Genomic DNA, 20,342 nt, shown 5'->3' with positions numbered 1-20,342 from the left:
TATAGATTTTGTTAAAGTTCGTCCACTGCAACGGCGAACTTCATTAAAATTAACGAATTTATTTATTGATACAGAAAATTTGTTTCTATTTTGGTATAATTTAAATTATATTAAAATATTTTTATTTTTTAATTTAAAATTTAATTAGATATAATTTAAATAAAAAATTTTATCTAATTTTATAACAATAAACGTAGTCGTATTATTGTAGTTATATTATTAATTATGTTTATTCAATATTCAGTTTCAAAAAAATTAACAATTTAAATTCGGTAATTTTAAATTAAAAAAATTAAAGAAAACTCATATTAGATGAACTATATGCAAATAGGTTACATGCATATTTTGTCTGTATATCTATATAAATCGAATCAAATTCATTTGATTTACACTCTTTTAATGTAAATCAAATAATCAATTGGATTTGAATTAGTAGGTACACTAGTAAATCAAATTCATTAGTTTCGATTTACTATGAAAAGCTGTTTTAGTAAAATAGTCCCAAATAACTCGAATCAATGAGTTTTGATTTAAGATCCATGGTAAATCGAATTAAAAGGCTTCGATTTATAGCCTATAGTAAATCAAATTGAATAGTTTCAACTTTCAATTGATAAGAAATGAAGTGTTATGTAAATCGAATGAAGTAGATTCGAATATTCGATTTACTAGTTGTGTGCCTATATATACAATTCGAATTCAATTGTTTTAAATTACAATTCACAACTTCTTCCACTCTCAAACTACACCCAAGAGAGAAAAGTTAGACAATAACACCACAAAATTTAAAACTGCAAACATGGAGGACGATCCAAATCATATCTACCGATTAGACGGAGTTGTTTATATTGTTAGTAGCCAGTGGCGGAGCTTGAAATAAAATTTTGGAGGGAGGGGGCAGATAGAAGATAATTATCAAAATATTTTTGATATGGACCCATTTAAGATAAGCTTGTCTAACTTCATCTCTCTAATTTAGGTGATATTGCCAAATTTGAAACTGTTTTCTAGGGTCTCGTTTCAAAGAATTAAGGTCAAACTCATCAGATGCAACTCTTTGAACTTTTGAAGGTTGTATTTCACTTTTTTCGTGATTCATTAAAGTAGAAGAACTATTTACAGGTATTGATATTGTAAAATTTATATGTTATCCTTCTTGAATATTAGCCTTCCTTTTAAAAATGCATCAATTCTTTGATTTTTTATGATTATTTTGTATAAAAATTGAATATATATCCTATAAAATATGTAAAAAAGAAATTAGAAGGACAAATATTAAAATTTATAATATTTATTGAATTTTTGATGTAAAAAAAAATTAGAAGAACAAATATTAAAATTTTTAATATTTATTGAATTTTTTTATCAATTTATACAAATACAATAATATCAATACTTATTGAATATTTTAATATTTTTTATCATATAAAAAATTAAATTAAATAAACAGTAAAATATAAAATAATATTAAATTACATAAATAAAAATATCTAATTTTTTATATTTGAACTCAAGTAGAGGGAGTGTTGCTTATTGAATAGAGAGTTACGAAATGCGAATACATTCAGTTCATTCCAAATCCAACAAGATTTGAATGTTTAAAACTAAAAACTATTGTGCAATAAAAATAAGAGATGAAGATTGAATTTTGGTATTTTAAGTCAATAAAAGTAAGAGATGAAGATTGAACTTTGATATTTTAAGTCATAGTAAAGTATTTGAGTCAATTGAACTATTTTTTATTTTTTGAAAAAATACTACTAATTATTTTACAAAAGTTTGGGGGCCGTGGCCCCCTTGTCTTAACTAAGCTCCGCCCCTGTTAGTAGCATCAATGAAGAGGTTAGTAAATAAAATTTATTTTTTTCAAGATGAATCAGAATTGTTAATAATATTAAGTCGCTTAGAGTATTTGATTATAAGCGTTAGATGAAATAATTAAACTACAAATGATAATAAGTTACAATAAGTCCCACGACATAGGAGGGGGATTCTCTAAAAAGCCAAGGTCACGGGTGGCCAAGAGGGCCCACTTGGAGACTTGGGATCTCAGCAGGAGATGTGAAGGTTGCTTAAAGTCAGCCGATAGGTGAAAAAGAATCAACTAGTTTAGTTCTGATATATTAACATAGTGATTTAGTAGTTAGAATTTTAAAATTACAACTGCAAGTTAGAGTAGTAATTATAAATAACTGTTAGTTATAGTAGTGATTAGAGGTTTTGTTAGAATTTGTAATTAGTTTTAGATGTTAGTTTAATTAGGGACTAAAATTTTAGTTAGAATTTAATTTAAGTTAAAAGTGTTAGTGATAATAGTAATTTAAGATTGTAATATATTTTACATTAAATTTTTTTTATTAGAATTTTTTGTTTTAGGTGATTTTAGATTTAACTAGCTTGGATTTTTTTTTTTTGAATTTGTTGGTAATATGGATATTGTAAGATTATTTGTTTGGGTTTAGGGTATTTTGTCCAAAAGGGCATGCATTATTTAATGTTCATTTAGTGAATTATTTTGTTAATTGTTATGGTTTTTAGAAATTTTTTTTATCATTATGCAGTCTACCCGATATATCACTAGTATAAGGAGGCAGTATGGTATGTCCTTAGACGATAGGAATATAGGATCATTTTGTACTTGCAAATGGCCAGCTTATACCATCTTGCGAGGCTCAACGACTGATGATTAGATTTTTGACGGTTTAGAATTTCACTAATGAAATCTCGTTGTAAAATATAGTCTCTAAACCAACAATAATCCTTTCATACAAAAATTTGTTTGTTACAAGTACAAACCCCTAAAATCTATAAATCGAAGTATTTAAACCTCGGGTCGTCTCTCAAAGGACTTGCAGGGTAGTGTTCTTGTTATTGGTTATGGACTTGTATATTTTGGAGTTTTAGATAAAAAACATGAATGGCAAATGGAAAAGAATTTTTATTAACAAAACGGTCTTGGCAAGGTTTGATGATCAAGGATCTCTATCATTATCACTAGCCACAATTATGATAGTTGCAAGGATTAATCCCACTTAGTCATCCTCTAACTAATAGCAAAGGAAAGTCAAGTGAGTTATATCAATCCAAGTCTATAAAGCCTAGCTTTCCACTAATTGAATTAATGAAGGCTAGAGTCAATGGCTATCAACTATCAATCACTTGGATATTAGTAACTCAAGAGTCCTAAGTTATCTTTCCAAGCCAAGAACATAAAATTCTACTCTAACATCCTCCCAAATATTTCATCAAACACTTGGAAGGTACAAAAGAAAAGTATAGTAAATCACAACAAGAATGAATTCTAACAACAATTGAATGTAAAGAATTAACAACAACAATCAAGGAAATCACAATTATCATGAATTACCTCAAATTGCAATATTGGAAGAAAACAAAAGAACAAAAATAGATTTACAACAAAGTAAAGAATTACAAGAATTAAAGTACAAAACTAGAGAGAGGAAGAAGAGAGGAGTAAGAATTGATAAAGAAAAAGTAAACCAAAGCATGGATTAAACCTAGATCTAAGAGGAGAGATTAACCTAAACCTAATCCTAATTCTAGAGAGAAGTGAGAGCTTCTCTCTCTAGAAACTACTTCTAAACTTATCCTAATGTGAATGTATGAACTAAACTAAGCTAGAATGCAAAAGTGAATGCCTTCCCCTTCAATCCTTGGTCCTTTAAAGTGCTTTGGCGCCAAAATTGGTTGTGACTGGGCCCACAGCTTCCCAAAAATTGTTGGACACGTTTTCTGTTTAAAACTCATGTGCGGCATTCGACGTGGACGCGCACGGTACGCGTACGCGTCCCTGGCCAATATCGCAATGTGCGCGTGCACGTCCTTAGCCGAGATTACTTCTTTGGCTTTTTATGCTTCTCTCCACTTGCATGCTTCCTTCCTTGCTCCTTTGATCCATGCCTAGCCTATTTTAACCTGAGATTACTAGCAAACACATCAAGGCATCTTATGGAATCAAGGATGAATTAAAATTACCAAATTGAAGGTTTAAAAAGCATGTTTTTACATTCAAGCTCAAATACGGGAGAGATTACGAAATCATGCTAATTCATTGGCTAAATGTGAGAAAAGATTAGCAAAATACTCTAAATTCAACACAAGATAACCCCTAAAAATGGGGTTTATCAACGACCACTGGTTTAGGTTGAATGAGCTGCTAATCAGTACATTTATGGAAAGATGGCGTCCGGAGACACATACGTTTCATATGTCATTCGAGGAGTGCATGATTATGTTACAAGATGTGGCGTACCGCCTCCCGATCGATGAAAAGTACATTAGTGGATGTCTGATAAACTTTAAAAGGTACATTGAGAGTGGCAGACGTGCATGGACTTGGTTTGACGAGCTATTTAAATACGAATATATTTATTTAAATTTTAAAATTTTAAAATAATAAGAGTTGTTTTATTTTTAATTTAAAAATAATACGAGTTCATTGATTTTTTAATTTAAAATTATCGATTTTAAATAGTTAATTTTTTTTAAAACCTAATAAACATAATTAGTCATATGAGTACAATAATACGACTACGTTTATTTTTATCAAATTAAATTAAATTATTAATTTAAAATTTTAAATTATGTGAATTAAATAAAAAAATAAAAAATACAAATACAATCCAAATTGTACGTATATAGGAGCAAGCTCGCCGCACCAATGAATGAACTTGTTAGTTTCAATGAAGTTCACCATTGCAGTGGACGAACTTCAACAAAATTTGTAAGTTCGCTTATGTAGTTAAGAGTGTTCATGGGTTTGGATAATCCGATTACATGTCCGAATCCGAACCAAATCGATTAAATTGGTTCTAAAACTGATGAATAATCGGGTGAATTTATGAGTATTTTGTTATTGTTATAATATTATAGACTTACTAGTTGATATTACATGTTTACCATATTTACATAATTTTTCTAAAAAAATTTTTATTTTTTTTAAATTTTTATTTCATCATGTACTTAATTACCTGAATCGAATCAATTCATTTTTAATCAGTTTGATTTTGGATTCACACACAAAAATCGTAAAATTGAACCAATTGTAATTTAATTAGTTCGGTTCTCATTTTACCCCAAATTTGAACCAACTCGACCCGTGAATACTCTTAGATGCAGTGGGTGAACTTGCTCCAACTAAAAAAAAAAAGATTTTAAAAAATAAAGATGAAAAGAATTTATTTTGAAAAGTATTTTATTTAATTTATTTCAAAAAAAATTGCATAAATACAAATATAAATTAAATATGTGAGATATCAGTGGTTTGGAGAATAAGAATTATCAGTGTAAAGAAGTGAGGGAGAAAGAGAGAAATTGAGAAATTCAGTGTGTATATTAATAGATCTAGATTGATTAGAAGTGATTACAATTGGCTGTAGTACAAGTATTTATATCAAGGAATATAAGTGCAGAGTGTTTGTTGGTTAGAAATTGTAACTGACTTGCTGAGTTGGCATAACTGATTCTAACAAAAAATTAAAAAGAAAAAGGGACTATCATCACCTACACTAACATACTCCCTTAAACTAAGAGCCTTCTAAAACTCTACTATCATTATCTGTGTAAACTCCGTTAAATTAATAAAGAAGATTAGAAATGTGAATATTATATCAAATTAGGATAGAGCTCATCGAAACGAGAATTTTAACACTAATTGAAAAAAACGGTCCAAAATTGGACCAAACAGACCGAACCGGTTGAATCGGACCCAAACCGGACCAACCTATTAAATGAACCCAGCCTCCTCATCCTCCCCATTTCAGCAACATTCAGTGCTGAAGCAAATAGGGGAAGGAGAAAAGAAGATCGCCGAAAACTTTTGTGATTTCAAAACGCCGTAGCTCCTTCGTCCGAGCTTCGATTGCCACACCGTTTGTGGCCACACATCCACCACGTCGAGCTCTACATTTTTACCAAAACAATTTCATTGGTAAGCTACTAAACACTCCCAGCCACTCCTTTCCCCCCAATCTTCACTAAATTAAGTGGAGGTATTGAATTTCTTTGCTCTTTGATGTTTTAGGATCCAATTAGTTTGAGAAAAATATTCACACTTGCTCATGTGAAGCTTGGGTAAGGTGAGGATACGATAATTATATTTTAATTTTACTAAATTTGAGCTTTGAGTATTAAATTGGGTATATACATGTTATGAATATGTATTAGGTTGTGAATAAATAATTGGAGCTTGAAAGTATGAATATTGGAACTTGGAGGAAGCTGAGCCTAGTGTTTAATTAATTTTGAGTGGCTGTGTTTATGTTGGATAGATTGCTTTGGTCGTTACGTGGAAATCGGCCAAGGTATGGTTTAGGTTTCTTGCATTTAATATATAATGTTCTGTGAAAACTTAGGCTAGACGACCGTAGGATAAGTTAGAACGTATGTATATATTATGGTTTAATATCTTGTTATTAATTATGGATTATGTGGTATTGATTAGTTGAAGGATTAATAAAATGTTAATCAATGAGTTGAGGATACAAATATGTGATTCATGAACTATGGTTTGATTGTGGGACTTGGCTTGTGAATATGCAATTGTTGTTGGTGATTTTGGCTTGTGTATATGTTACTATTGTGGGTGTGAAGTGTGATTTTTTTATGGTGGATATGGTGTTGAAGAAGTAGGACTTGTTGATGTTAGCTTGTGCAGGTGATTGTGTTGGGAGCATGAGAATTGTTTAAATAAGGAAAGAGGTTTTGCAAGTTTTTTTAAAAAGGTTAGTTTTTGGCCAAACTTCGACGAAGTATAACTTAGCTTCTGAATCTCCAATTTGTTTTCAACTTGTTTTAAAACAAAAATTGGGTTCGTGAAGTTTATGTCATTCAAAGAACGGGTGAAAAATGTTTTAAATCGAACAAGTTATGGTTGTTGGAAGATTGTATGTTAAAATTGTATTTTTACCATTCTGCAGCCTTGCTACCGAATCTATTTCTTTTCAAGATCATACGCCCACGCATACACGTGTCCCACGCATACGCGTGGCATGTTTTTTGACAACGCGCACGCGACTGGCTCCATGTGCACGCGTGACATGAAGATTTCACCTACGTATTTGCATGACAAGGGACGCGTGCACGAGCTGCATTTTTACACTCCCACATGCACGCATGAGCCACGCGTACGCGTGGCACCTGTTCCAGCAAACATGATTTTTGAGGTTTTAAAACCTATTTCAAACTTCTAAACCTCTATTTTAATTCCTTTGGTCATAAATAATAGTGTTAAACCTGATAATCAGATGAAGTTAGGAAAGGAGGATAACTTGAAGATGAAGTATAATTGAAAAGTGATGAAGTGATTATGAAATATTATGGATGATCATGTATGATACTTGACTTGATAATCAAATGAATGATTATGCATGAAACTTGGCTTGAATGATTAAATGATCTGAGATATGAGATTCCCTAGATAAAGTGCCGTGGCTTGCCACCATGTGTACCAGGTTGAAAACATGATACTCTATTGACCCTATGACGTAAGGGTGACCGGGCACTATAAATTTTCGGGAATGTTAACTCCCATTGAGCAATATTAATTATTTGAGAAAAACTATGCATAGACTCTTGGAGATGCACGTCGAGGGACAGTTTAAGGTTTTTGGACTTGTCGGGTTGGCTAGATAACCGACAGATGAGCCTCATCAGCCATAGGACAGGTATGCATCATATGTATATTACTTGAATTAATTGCTTGTGCATTAACTGGCTGTGCCTAAGTGTACTTGTCATGTTAAATGTATATTTGTTACCTACACTATTTGTAACCTTCTTGTGTTTGCCTTTATCTGTTTATTTGTCTGTGAAATGATGACGGAGATAGAGGTACGGAGGAATGGCAGTATAGGACTTAGATTTAAGGTTAAGTTAAGTTAGGCTTAGATATTTTTAGAAAACCACCTTTTATGACTTCTGTTTAATACTTTAAGCTCTATGATCTGAGTGTCGGCGTTCTAGCCTTGCCTCTGCCATTTCCAGGACCTTATATATTATGTGTTTGGCACCTTTACCATACTGAGAACCTCCGGTTCTCATTCTATAATATGTTGCACACACACACACACACACACACACACACACACACACACACACACACACACACACACACACACACACACACACACACATATCTCTCTTCTCCGCATAACTTGTTCCTTTGCTCCTCTTAGAGGATCATGGAGAGGCAGGATTTTGTTTATGTACATTTGGATTTTGGATATATATGTATATATGTGTAAATATTCTCCGGCCAGTCTAGACATTGCAGGCTGAGTTATGAGTTTGTTATTTTGTATCTTTGGCACTCTATTCCTACTCTTATAATCTTATGTTTGATGGTTATAGCTTTCTTAGCACGCAAATTAACTCATTTATTGAGCGATGTGCTTTTATTTCGCGATTTCTATTCCCCCTATTCTTTAAGGCTCATATTATATTATAATCTTTCTGCTATTACATGTACATATTTTATTTTAGAGGTCGTAATACCACACCACCTCTATTTTACGACATAAGCATAAAACTCAGTGTGGTAGGGTGTTACAATCTACACTAACATTCCCCCTTAAAAAAAAGGACTTCTAAGAATCTGCTTCAAACACCCTGAGTAAGTTTCTAGATTTAAAGAATGCTGCTCCTGGAAAAGGTTTGGTAAGTGTATCTGCAAGTTGGTCTTGTGCTGGAATGTATTGAACAAAGATTTCTTTTCTGGTGACAAGGTCTCTCACAAAGGACTGACTAAGAACAAAATATTTTGACTTGTTGTGCAGGATTGGGTTGGAAGAAAGGAGCACGACACTTAAATTATCACAGTAAACTATAGGCTTGGTGGAGCAGGGTATTCTGATTTCAGTGAGCAAGTTCTACAGCCAAACGATTTTAGTCACTGCATCAGAAATGCCTCTAAATTCTGCTTTTATACTGCTCTTTGAAACTACAATTTGTTTTCTGCTTGCCCAGGACACTAGATCTGAGCGTAGATAGATTTCATACCCATTTGTAGATTTTCTATCATCAACATCACTTGTCTAATCTGAGTCACAAAAATAATAAATTTTGAAATTTGTGAAATTTCTGAACCTTAAACCATGTTAAGTTGTGCCTGGGAGATACCCAGAAATCTGTTTCACTGCCTTCCAATGAGATTCAAGGGGTGGTGAAGAAACTATGTAACCTTATTGACTGGTGCACCAAACTGACTCTGTACGTTTCACACAGATTGATCGACAAGTATATCGGATCGTCCAAGTAATACCTCAAGTGAGTGAGGGTCGATCCCACTGAGATTGTTGGTTTGAGCAAGCAGTGGATATCTTGCAAATCTTAATCAGGCAAATAAAAAATATAGTTGTCACGAGAAAATGCATAAAACAAATAAATAAATAAAATGTTACTAGATAGGTGTAAAATCAATGGTATGAGACCGGTTGAGGCTTCAGAGATGCTTCTTTCTTCTGGATCAAATTTTCTCACTATCTATTCCAACTTCTGATTGATTCATTCCATGGAAGATTGTATATGATTAATGCCGAGTCAGCGGTCATTAATATTCTCTGCTTCAAATCAAACGCTAGGTCGGCGGTCATCCATTCTGAACAGGGGTGAAGCTCTAGTAGTCCATTCCCTTCCATTCCCTTAGTGATCCTACTCAAAGCGCCACAGACAAGGTCAAATCTTCTGAATAAGAGAATGCTGCTCCTTTGGTTCTAGCCTATACCACAAAAGCCCTAATCGTCCCGCACATCGGCTGAATTGATGTCTCGAGAAGTCCCCAACGAAGTCGTGGATTAGCCGTCTAAGAGATGTATAATCAAGCTTGTGGTTCAATACTATCCCGTCAATGACTCGTAAGAACCCATGTAGAATGAGTATGATTGTCACGGGTCATCCGATTCATAAGTTTGAAGAATCTTAGAATAGAATCAAGCGTAGATTGAAGTAGAATAGTGACATTATTAATTCATAAGAATCAGCAGAGCTCCTAACCTTAACCTTAGAAGGTTAGTGACTGATACTGTACAAAAAGTAATGTTCAAAAATAAGATATGCTGGAGAGAGAGAGAGAGAGAGAGAGAGAGAGAGAGAGAGAGAGAGGGAGAGAGAGATCCTAAACATGGTTGATCTTCTCCTATATATACTAATCTGCTAACTAGGAATTACAGAAATAAGATAAACTAGTCTTGTAATGCAACAATCTACTTTTTGGACCCACTTGGTGAGTGTTTGGGCTGAGCTAAGGGGGTCTCCACGTGCTAGGACTCCTTAGGGACGTTGAACGCCGGCCTTGGGCTCCTGTTTGGGCGTTGGACGCCAGCTGCTCCCTTTTGGGCGTCCAACGCCAAGAAGAGGATGGAGTATTAGCATTGAACGCCAGTTTTGGACCTTCATTTACTGAGTAAAGTATGGACTATTATATATATCGGAAAATTCCTAGATGTTAGCTTTCCACAGCCATTGAGAGCGCCCCATTTGGACTTCTGTAGCTCCAGAAAAGATTCTTCGAGTGCACGAAGGTCAGATCCTGACAGCATCTGCAATCCTTTCTCTATCTCTGAATCAAACTTTTTCCAAATTTCCTGAATTTCAGCCAGAAAATACCTGAAATCATCATAAAACTTAAACAAAACATAATAAAAACTATATAAAAATGATGCCAAAAAAGAGTATAAAATATCTGCTCATCATTGACTGAGAAAGAAATTTTGGGCCTTGTGACTGTAGCATATTGCAAACTCCCAACAATTGACCAATAAAGTGTAGAATCATTGAAGGTATCATCACCAAAGGTAGAAAGTTTAAGAGAGAAAATCATAGGGGTGGGTACTGGTTTGGCATTGCTCATTTTAACTCATTTGAGAAGATCCTGAATATACTTGCTTTTCTTTAAGGCTAAGGTCCATTGGTGATGTGCTTAACTTCAATCCCAAGAAAGTAATTCATTTTACCTAGTTCTTTTAAAGAGAAGGTGTTGTGCAGCTAAGTGGTGATGGATTTGATTTTTGATTCTGAATTGTCAATTACAAGAATATCATCCACATAGACCAGAATGTATGTAGCTGAGGAAGGAGTGAATTTGGTGAAGAGAGACAGGTCTGACTTGGTGCTTGTGAAGCCAAACTGGTGTAGTACTAATGCTAACGAACTAAGTTTCGTGAACCAAGCTCGCGAGACATGCTTCAGGGCATAGAGAGATCTTTGTAGCTTGCATATTTGATGAGAGTTTGAGGAGGTGAATCCCTCTGGTTGTTGTATATATATAGATTATCATTGAGAAAAGCATTGTTAAAGTCGAATTGGTAAACTTTCCACCCTTTTGCAAGGGCTGTGCTGAGCATTACTCGAAGAGTTATAGGTTTGACTACAAAAATGAATATCTGGTCATAATTAACCCCCTGCTTTTAATGAAAATCCTTTACTACAAGTCTTGCCTTGTACTTTTGAATTGTTCCATCAAGGTTTTTTTTACTTGAAACACCCATTCGTAGCCTATGGGTGCTGAGTGTGAAGGTGGATCAACTAATTTTCATGTGTTATTCTTCATCAAAGCTGAATACTCTTCTTCCATAGCCTATCTCCAATGTGGTATGGTAAGGGCCTGAGCAATTGATTTTGGAAGACTTGTGGCTAATTCGATATTTGGGGTGAGAGTGGTGGTAAATACTCTAGGCCAGATGATACCACTTTTGCTCTTGCTTTGCATGGAATGAGTGTTGTGCACAATAGTAGAGATATTGTTAAAGTGAGTGTCGGATTGAGATGATATAGTTATAGGTGCAGTGGTAGTAATAAATTGTACATGTGGTCCAATTTCAACGTGCAATGAAATAGTCTCAAAGAAATCTGCATTTTCAATAATATTAGTTCTAGACTCAATATCTGAGACATGAGCATGTGCAGTTTGTAATAAATTAGATATGGAATTGGTATTAGTGGAAGGTGTATCATGAATGACTATGCAAGGTGGTTGAAAAAGATAGCTATGTGGTGTATGATTTTTTAAGGCTTTGGTTTTGTGGATTGTGAGGTATGAGGTGTGGTAAAAAGTGTTGAATACAAAAATTTCTACTCATTGAAGAAGACATTTTTGGCCATATAGATTCTGCCTAATTGTGTTAGGCACTTGTACTTTTTGTGGTCAGGGCTGTATCCTAAGAAAATGTACTTGGTGGACTTATGGTCAAAATTGTGTTTGTTGTATGGTGTTAACCAGGAATAGCAGGCACAACCAAAGGTTTTTAGTGCACTATAGTTAAGAATGGTGTTGAATAAGACTTCTAAGGGTGATTTGAGGTTTAAGGTTGGAGTGGAGAGCCTATTGATGAGATAAGTGGAGGTTAAAATAGCTTCATCCTAAAAAGAGAGAGGTAAGGATGCTTGGGATAGAAAGATAAGAGAAATTTCTATTAGGTGCATGTGCTTTTTCTCTATACAACCATTTTGTAAGTGTGTGTGAAGATAGATGAGTTTGTGTTGGATGCCATGATCCTTAAGGTACTGATTGAAGATTTTTGATGTAACCTCCACCATTGTCAGTTTGAGTGCTAGAATTTTATGGCCAATTCAATGTTTAAGCATGGTTTTATAATGGCAAAAGGCTGTGAATGTTTGAGCTTTGGTTTGGAAAAAAAAGGTGCAAGTATATCTGCTGTATGCATCAATAAAACATGTATAATATCTAAATCCAGATTTACTAAGGTATGGTGACGGCCCCCAAAGGTCAGAGAAGACTAGCTCTAAGGGTTGTGTGTATTGAGTTTGTGAGTGTGGAAAGGAGAGCTAGTGAATTTTATTTATGATGCATGGTTCATAGAAAAAAGAGGTACTGGTAGCTTGGGAAAAGAAAATATTGGTCTTGTTTAGTACAGCTTTGGTGATTTGTTGAAAGGGTTGTTCAAGCCTTTTGTGCCATAGGTCAAAGATAATGGTAATAGCTGTGATATTGTCTTTAGTGTTGTAGTTCGGTAAGGAACTGCTATTAGGTTTGGTGGTTTCAAAGGTGATGGTGTTAGTGATATAGTTTCTAGTGTCATGGTTTGGGATGGAACTGCTGTCAGGTTTGGTATTTTTGGGAGGGATATGAGAATTGTCATTGGTGAGAGTGGGTAGTGCATTGTAAGTATTGTAAGAGGCATTGGTTGTATCTTCAGAAATGAAGCTATCAAATTTGGTATTTTTAAGGGTAATGGAATTAGCTGTGGTGCAGTTTTTGGTGTCATAGGTTAGAAGGGAAGTGCTATTAGGTATGGTGTTTTTGGGAGAGATATGAGGACTATCAATGGGGACACTGTATACTACATTGTAAGTATTATGAAAGGCATTAATTATATCATCAGTAATATAATTTGTGACTATTATAGTAAATCTATTTGTAGTTGCAAAAAGATGTAATAGAATCATGATCAGTTCTAGAATCTGTGACTAAACCAGCAAATTTATTTGAATTATCACCATCAAGACAATTTCATCAGAATATACTTTTGGACAAGACCTATCATTTTTATTGTATAAGGTGCTCTTGGCAGTTTTATTGCACAAATTGTTACAAAAATTGCTCTTTACTACACTAGACATATTATTTTTTACTACACTATTATTACAATCAGACATACTTTTTATACAGTAACTTGATTTTTCTATTTCTTCTTTTTTTTTGCATATTGCAGCTATTTACTTTTTTCTTCTCTTGATTCTTCTTTCTCTTTTCTTGATTCTTCTTTTTTCTTTCCTCTTTGCTCACTGCTATTGCTATTGTTATTGTTAGTTTCTTTTTAAATTTTTCTTTGTGCCTTATTGATTACATTTGTAACATTGGCATTGATTTATTTTTTTCTTTTCAGCATCAAAAGCTTGTGAAACATGTACTTTATCTATCTTCTAGATTGGTCTTAAAATTTGGATATCATTAAATCTATACAAGTCATTTTTAAGTTGGCCTTGGAACAGAATCTTCTTGGATTCCTAGCATTTGACAGCACACACATAAGGCTAGAATAAAATTTAAAGAATACACCATTATCTAGTGCAAACTTTGAGACACTCACCAAGGTCTTTGGAATAGTGGGTACATGAAGTAAGTTATGAAATTTGAAAATTTTATTTGATATAGATGCATGCATGATAGACTTTCCAATATTAGCAATACTCATACTTTTTCTATTATCTCTAAACACTTGTTCAAGCCCCTCATATTCTAAGCTGTCAATTAAGTTCATCTGGTCAAACGTGATGTGATGAGATGCTCCTGAGTTTAGATACCACCCCTTATGAATGTTGTTGGTGGTGAGTAAAGCTTGAAGAAGACTCTGATGGACTGTGCTTTGTTGGTAGGAATGTTGAGCAAGCTGAGATTGTTGATGGAAAGCACCATGTGATGGTGGAGGACCTCTATTGAGGTGATGGAGTTGAGAATTTTGATAATTTTAGTTGAATCTGTGAAAACATTGTCAGACTGTGCGTCCAATCTTTCTAAATAGCTGACATTGGGGCCTGCTTCCTTGCCAACATAATCTTCCTCCTCTGAAGTATCTTCCTCTGCCTCTTCTTCCTGGTTGTTGTCCTCTGCCATAATAGTTGTCATAAGATTCCTCTGCTGGTACCAGCTCACTGCTTGCTTTGTTCAAGCCTGCCTCTTTGTGAGCTAAATTGGCATGAATCATACTAAAATCTATCTTTCTGAACCTATCATTCACCTCTTGTGCAAAAAGTTGTGATTCAAGTTCACTAACAGTCATAGAATCAATTCTTGAATTTACTATAGTGATGAAAGCACTGAATTCTTCATCTAATCCTCCTAATGCACATCAAAGTATTCTTCCTTTGAAAGTGGAGCACCAAGAGCAGATAGAGCGTTAGCTACCTTTTTAATTCTGGTTACATATTCAATCACTGTTGTGCTGTGTTTCTTGATCCCTTTCAATTGTGCCTTTAGTATTCTTATCTTTGATTTGAGCCTTGCCGTAAAATATTCCTCCAACGACTCCCAAATTTCGTGTGCATACTGCATACTCATATTCAACTATCTTATTGACGAAAATTTCACTCATCATAGAAAGTATCCATGCAACTAAACACTCATCCCGTTGTTCCCACGCTTCAAATTTTTGCGACACTTTTCCTTCAGCTTGATCTTGATTTGAATAGAACTTTCTTGGAATTGAAAATGTAGTGATGTATTTCTATAATTTGTTTACTTTTATACAAGCAAGAGCTTGCTGCTTCTATGCCTTGAAGTTATCTTTATTGAGTTTGATTGTAGCTGGAAAATTTACAATCGCCAACATTGACGTTTGTAAAGTCATCACTGGTGTTGCAAAAGAAACGTCGTGGTCCATAAATCAGAATTTGCTCCGATAGCATGTGAGATATCAGTGGCTTGAAGAAAAAGAATTATCAATATAGAGAAGGAAGAAAAAAAAGAGAAAAATTAAGATATTCAATGTGTGTATTAATAAATTGAGATTGATCAGAAGTAATCACAATTGACTATAGTACAAGTATTTATATTAAAAAATATAAGTGCAGAATGTGTGCTGATTAAAAATTATAACTGATTTGCTAAGTTGGCATAACTGATTCTACCAGAAAATAAAAAAAAAACGGACTATCATCATCTACACTAACAAAATATCACATAATCACTACACTACACTTATTAAAATATTAATTAATATTAATAAAAATATTAGTCTCTAATACTTCTTTTAGTATTTGTGATTTATATTTATTTTACATGTGATGAATGTCTGAAGTATTAAACTCGAGTCTCTAATACTTCTTTTAGTATTTGTATAAGAATTTTTATCTTTTTCTAGTTATTAGTATTCATCATGCGTTCAGTTCGATGAATTCATCACACACACACACACATATGTATATATTATGACGACGCCAATTGAAACAAGAAAAAACTAAAAAAATTATTGCATGACTATTTCTTTGGTTTCTACATCATCATTAGATTAGATTAAGTAAGTAAATGTACATATATATGATAATCTATGCCATGTGCATAATCTGATCACTCATATGTTGTTAATTATTTTTCGAATCAAATAATATATAACTAGCTTGTTTAATTATTGTTTTCGTATATGAAAATATTTGATAAAAAATTAATTAAAAATGATCAGAATTTATTTTATTTAATATTTATTAATTATTACAATAATTAATATATAAATGTTAAATAAAATAAATTTTAACTATTTTTATTTTTCTAATATTACTGTTTTAGCAATTAATTGCATCTCAGCCGTGTGTGTGAAATGCTGAAAAATTGCGGTTTTGACTTTTGACAACGATTGGAAAGCATCTTAGAAAAGATTGTATATATATGGGTGTTAAACTATTAATTGAAATTGACAATATAAAACCAATAATTTAGAGCCTATGAATAATAGATGGATTCAATTTTAGGAAAACATTCCTTTTTATATGAAACACTTTTTGCTAAAACTTTAATCATAATTCATAAGTTGTTTAAAAAGCTTAAGTAATTAATTTCATTATGAGCTTAACTAATCAGTCTAATCTAGCGCAGGCAAGTTATAGAATAAATTAAATCATGGGGCCAACCACTCCGAGACATAATATTAAGTGCTATAGAAAGGATTCATGAAAGTGTTGAAAGAAAGCTGGGGCTTAATAAGCCATTGCATGTGCTTGGTAGATGAAGAATTTATTGCTTGATTCAAATTTTGTTTTGTTTTCCAAATCTAAGGCTGGCATCCATATCCCAACCCATTAAGTAATCTAATAATGGAAATGGAAAGAAAGTCCACAGTTTCTATAGTATATATTAGTTGGTGTTTAATTTTTAGTTAACTTATTTTTTATATTAAATTTTAAATATTTAAAAATAATTTATTTTTATAATTTTTAAATTAAATATTAATTATTTATTATTTTGATAAATTAGATACTATTTTTTAAACACCACAACAATGACCATATTTCATACATAGCCTTTAATTAAGTTGTTTTTTATTTTTTCTTTTTCTGTTTGTTTTTGTTTTACTTTCGTATTTTAAGTTCTGTATTACAATATCATAAATGGGAAAACCAATATCATTATTTCCCTTAGCTAGCTAGAACGTTTCAGTGAGATTAGTATTGATAAATTTACCAAAATCACAGCATATCTCTAACCTCTTTAAACATTTTATTTTATTTATAAAACTATAATATATATAATCAACTAAATGACACAGTCATATGCCGAACTTGACCCGTCTTGCTTCCCATATTTTTCCTTGCATAACTTGCATCATTAAATAATTTCTGTTATAGGATTCATCAAATTCTCTCATGATGCCATGTGTGTGGGTCCTATAACAAGAGAAAATCACATATAAGATAGAACTTTGCGTTGAAGAGGGAAAAACGGATAGGAGATATTCATTATATATAAATGTATGTGAAGTATACCAGACTTTTTTTACTAATATATCACTTTTTTTTAATTATTATTAAAAAGCTATTATTTTAAAATTAATTATTCAAATACTGCTTTTTTTTTGTAGTGTTATAAACAATCATAATTAAAAATAAAATAACAAATCAGTTGTTTCTTTGGTAAAATAGTGGCATATGAATAAATAATATATATATATATTCAATAAAATTTATCATTTCTGATTTTAACATTTTGTAATGATGAGACAATTTTTCACTCTATTCTTGGTTGTTGGAACATTTCTTTCCTTCCTCGTTGGTAGGCATGCGTAAGTATAAACGGCAAAAGAGGTAAATTAATGTAAAACTCAGGAAAAATTAAATGTGAAATTAAAAGATCATAGGATGATTTTGTACGGATTCATTTTATTTTCAAGTCTCCAGATGTGGCTAAGCTATCCGAATGTTGAAGGCTCCAAGCACCATCCAATTTGGAAAATGTACTGTTTTGCTTTTTATTGTTGTATGAGTAATGATACGTAATCAAAATCTTAAAACAATAAACAAAACCGAAATATTTGGTAAGCAAAAATATTAATTATTTGGTGCTCTGATTTTTTATTTTTGTTACAATAAAAAAGTACTACCAATGGAGTTATCCTGACGTAAATCTTCTTATAATCTAGATCAACTTAAGTTTAATGGATTTTCTATTAAACTACTGAAAAAAAGAAGCGAAAGTATTTCAAATAATATAGTCTCCTCATATTTAACTAAGGGGTTACAGGTTCGAACTAAAAACGACATCTCTTATCTCACTGACACTAAAGAGGGGGATCTAAAATGAGTGGAGTTTTGATATGGATGGAATATAATGAAATAGAGCCACTTTCAGGAGTATAATAGATGCTATCACACATACAATCATACTCAATTCGATGGAATTGTTTGATTCCTATTTTTGGTAAAAAAAAAAAAATATAATAAATACAAATTAATTTATTATTTTATTTTATTTCTAATTGATCTTTTTTTTCTAGGCATATCAATGATAATATCTAAAAGTACTTTTTATTTTGATACAAATAGAACATGGCTCCGATATACAAGTCAATAAGTATGGATATATATTATTAGCATATCAAAGATATGTATTACTTTATATTTTATACATTGTTTACCCTTGATTAATCCATGTCACTAGGATATCAATTATCTATTATATCTATTATATCATATTAAAATCAAGTTAACAATTAACGATAAAGTTTACGTGATATATTTTTAAAAGTGTTTTTAATTTTTTTCTAAATTATTAAACTAAATAAATTAAAATTCTAAAGATATTTTTTTAAATTATAATTTATTTTTTATTTATATATTCAACTTTTAATAATAATTTTTTATTTATGAATATATTATTTTTTACTTTAATATACATATTATGAATATTTAATTTTATAAATTTAGATTATTCAATAAATAATATTAATATAATCTTATTTCTATCATTTGAGCACCAATAATCATCCTATGAATATTTTTTACATTACTTACTTTCACAAAAAATAATAAGATTTTATTTATGAAATTTTAAACTTTAGAGTGTACTATGATTAAGTTCAAGTTTCAATTTATTTTGTCAAATTATATAAATATTAATCATAGATTATGGACAAATTTTTTTAAAAAAAATCTTATGAATTAACATATAAATTTTTAATATTTTTTTCTAAAATTATCTAAACTTATCAAAATTTAAATTATGTAATGCATTATTTTTTAAAATATTATAATTTCACAACTTACAATATTTAATATTAGTTATTGTTATATATATAAAAACTGTGATTCTTAATCATTTATCTTTGATTATGATGGATATAAAAATATCTCCTACCTTAGATATTATACAATCTCACTAGCCTATACTAATCAAAGATCCAAATGAAGGACATTTATTATTTTTCACTTAAGACTAGTAATGTGCTAAAATTAAGAACAAAAAGAGAAATTAATAAGGCTCAAAATTAGTTAACAAAGATAGATGAAGGGTAGGCTATTTCGGGTAAGTGAGCTAATTGAAATGAAGGCCTCAATTATATAAATGCATATATACATTAAATAATGGACATAAAGAATCAAACAAATCAAAGATTGCAACATATGGTTCAAGAATGGAAATAGTGGTTAATATAATGCAACCACACATTGAGGCTCAAAACTTACAAGATTGTGTGTTTTTGGCTCAAAAATCATGTTCCACAATATATGGTTCAAGCAAGTTTCCATGGAAAATATCAACTCAAATCAATTTTGGAATGCCCTATAAAGAAATTTTTTTCTTGAAAATTTTATTATTTTGGCTAAGCTTATTCCTTATATATGTATATATAATGTGATTGGATGAAAATTATCAAAAATCCTAAGTTCATTTCCTAATTTCAATCAAACCAATTTACCATGTATATAAGAAATTCAACTAGGTTAAAATTATGCGCATTGTCCAATCACAACTAATCAACTACAATTAAACCATGTATATACACTAGTCAACATAAAAGATGATAAAAAGTATGCAAAACTAAAATAGAAATCTAGATTATGTACAAGCAAAAAGTAGAAAGTGCAATAAACTAAAAAAAAGTGTTCAAAATAACAAACTATATACAAAAGTCCAAAAGCATACTAAAAATTAAAATAAAAGTGTTTGGAATAGAACATTTCACCCAAAATAAGCCACTTTGGTCGGACGACCTCCCCACACTTAAAATCTAGCACCATCCTCGGTGCTTATAAAGTCATGCAGAATGGAAGGAGTCGTCATTGTTGTCTCCAACCTCAGCTGGTGGATCTTGTTCCTCCTCCTTACTATGTCTTAGGGGGTGTTCGGCTCCTCTATCTCCTCGTTCCAAGCCGGATGT

Source organism: Arachis duranensis, chromosome 9 (genome assembly GCF_000817695.3).
Source record: "Arachis duranensis cultivar V14167 chromosome 9, aradu.V14167.gnm2.J7QH, whole genome shotgun sequence".
Lineage (NCBI taxonomy): Eukaryota > Viridiplantae > Streptophyta > Magnoliopsida > Fabales > Fabaceae > Arachis > Arachis duranensis.
This window is presented reverse-complemented; position numbering follows the sequence as displayed.